Source organism: Pinus tabuliformis, chromosome 5_1, assembly GCF_031772625.1.
Source record: "Pinus tabuliformis cultivar Carrire ecotype Pingquan chromosome 5_1, CPIR1, whole genome shotgun sequence".
Lineage (NCBI taxonomy): Eukaryota > Viridiplantae > Streptophyta > Pinopsida > Pinales > Pinaceae > Pinus > Pinus tabuliformis.
Window position 1 is genome coordinate 969,931,692 of NC_142305.1, and position 2,723 is coordinate 969,934,414.

The window sequence follows — 2,723 nt, forward strand, 5'->3', positions numbered from 1 at the left end:
CTCTTGAAGGATCACTATCCATTTTGAATATTTGCCCCCCCAGCAACTGTCGCGACAATATATAAGTCATGGGATTGTAATCTGACATAATGGTAGTTTTCCAAAAGAGGACATAGTGTCGAAATATTTGTATCGCTTGAATAGCTGCAAGCGCTAGTTTTTCAACATAAGAATATTTGCTTTCTGTATCATTTAAGTTCTTACTTAAATAATATATAGGATGTTGAATTCCATCTACTTCTTGAACTAAAACCATTGCGATTGTTGTGTCTGCTGCAGCCAAATACAGGTTAAAATCTCTTTGATAATCGGGGGCGTACATTAATGATGCTTTTACTAAGGAATCTTTTAAAGCATCAAAGGAAGCTTGCGCAACCTGATCCCAGACGAAGGGTATCTCCTTTTTCAAAAGAAGTGTATAACCTTTAGCTAGTTCGGCGTAATTTGGAATGAACCTCCTCAGAAAGTTTGCTTTCCCTTGGAGTTTCTGAATCTGAAGCAAATTCGAAGGTGGAGGAAAATCTATGATTGCCTAGACCTTACAAGGGTCGAGACGAATCCCATCCTTGGAGACTACAAAGCCAAGTAAACGACCAGAACCGACGCAAAATACACATTTGTGCGGATTGAGTCGTATCTTGTAGTGTCGGCAACGTAGAAATATCGCTCTTAAATGCTGCGGATGATCAGTCTGCTTTCACGAATGAGCCGGAAGGTCGTCGAGGTATGGTTGAACGATGTTCTTGATGTCATGGAAGGCATAATTCATTGCCCTCTGAAAGGTTTCCCCTGCGTTCTTTAAACCAAAGGGTAATTTTCGATATGCGAATGTGCCCCATGGACAAATGAATGCAGTCTTTGACTGGTCCTGTGGGCGGATATTTATTTGATTATACCCCGAAAATCCATCCATGAATGAAAAGATTTCGCATCCAGCGCATTCATCAATTTTCTGGTCGATGAAGGGTGTAGGGTAGTTGTCTTTCGGACAAGCTTGATTTACATCCCTATAATCGACACACACTCTAATTGTCCCTTGTTTCTTCATAACAGGGACAATATTCGATACCCAATCGGTTAGAGGAACTGGGTAGATGAAACCAGCATGGAGAAGTTTTTCAACTTCTGCCTTAATGGCAGCGGCTTTCTTGGGGTGCACCTGCCTGAGCCGTTGTCTTACCGGTTTGACATCTGGATACATATTAATTTCGTGTTCAATGATACTCGAGTCGATGCCTGGCATTTCACTGTATGACCAAGCAAAGACATCTCTGAATTCGTGAAAAAGAGCGTTATATATTTCCAGTTCTGAAGGAGAACAACATTTGCCAACATAAATATTCTCTACAACATCTGTTTTAGTCGAGATATTTATGGCTATAGTCTCTTCAATGTTGGATAAGTTTCGCTCGGAATCCACCGTATTTACAGTATTTGAAAGGAATTCAAAAACTGAAGGATGATAAAGGTCATCTTGAGTATTTTCTTCATAATCTGGAAGAAGGGAACGATGGTGGCAATCATTCCATGGTGCCCCTTCAATCAACATTGATTGTACAATTCCTTCGTCGGTTCCATGCACTCGCGACCAAGGATCTGAAGGGGTACCATATTCTCTAGACCTATCTACCCAAACGCTTGATGAGCATTGATTTGGGCTTGCCTCCCATGATAGAAACATTGGTTGCTACAATATTTCTATTGGGCTTGGGGGAAAAACCATTGCATGATCCATGTTGATATCATTTTTTGAAATATTTGTGGAAGATATCATATTGCAGGTTCCTATCGACGCTACTTCCGCCAAGTTGATTGGAAGTGGAAGAGCGAAAGTTCCCATTAGTATAGGATCTTTTAGTAGGCCTACTTCGATATTCTGAAGCGAATGGGGGCTTCCATGGATCATGGGAATGCTTCCTGTAACTTGTGAGCCATTGGGGAGGAAGTTTTGTTGGTCGACGATTGTAATCCCACCCTGAAAGGGAAATGCAATCTTTCTAAAATAGGTCGACACAACAGCTGCCATGGCATATATCCACGGTCTTCCTAGTAGGATGTTGTAATCAAGATTTCCATCGATGACTTCAACATCTGTTTCTACTATTTTTCCCCCTAGTTCAACCTTCAAGTTATTTAGGATACCATATGGGGTATATGTCCTTCCGTCGAATGCTTTTAATGTCGTCGAAGATCGCGACAAGGTTGGAGATCCTAAAGTTTTCCAGCAACTCATCGACATAATACATGTAGATGCCCCCTCATCAATAATTGTTCGATGAATAGTTTTGTTGAGGGCTTTCACTTGAATAAGGAAAGCTAGTTGGGCTGGTAATTGAGGATCGTATCGTTTGTGGTCGAAGGATACAAGATTGGAATCCTTAGGATCAACCCCACCAATGGTTGATAACAAAGCCTGCCTTTGGGATGGGAAATTTTGTAGCACCTCAAGAGTCGACATAGCGGATGGTGATTGGGCCAAATCTTCCACTATGTTATAATGCTGCGCCGCTCTAGCGCGAGGATTAAACGTCGACTTGTGTACTACTCCCTTTGGTGGTTTTATTGTTAATTCAGGAATGATGGGTGGTACAACTTCTGTCGAAGTTGTTGTCGAACTACTTGGTTGATCTTTATCCTTGTTGTTCGACAGCTGAGGATTCCAGTAATCTTTGTTCCTTGTCGAAATCAAAGCATCATTTTGCTGCTTCGAAATCGACAACATT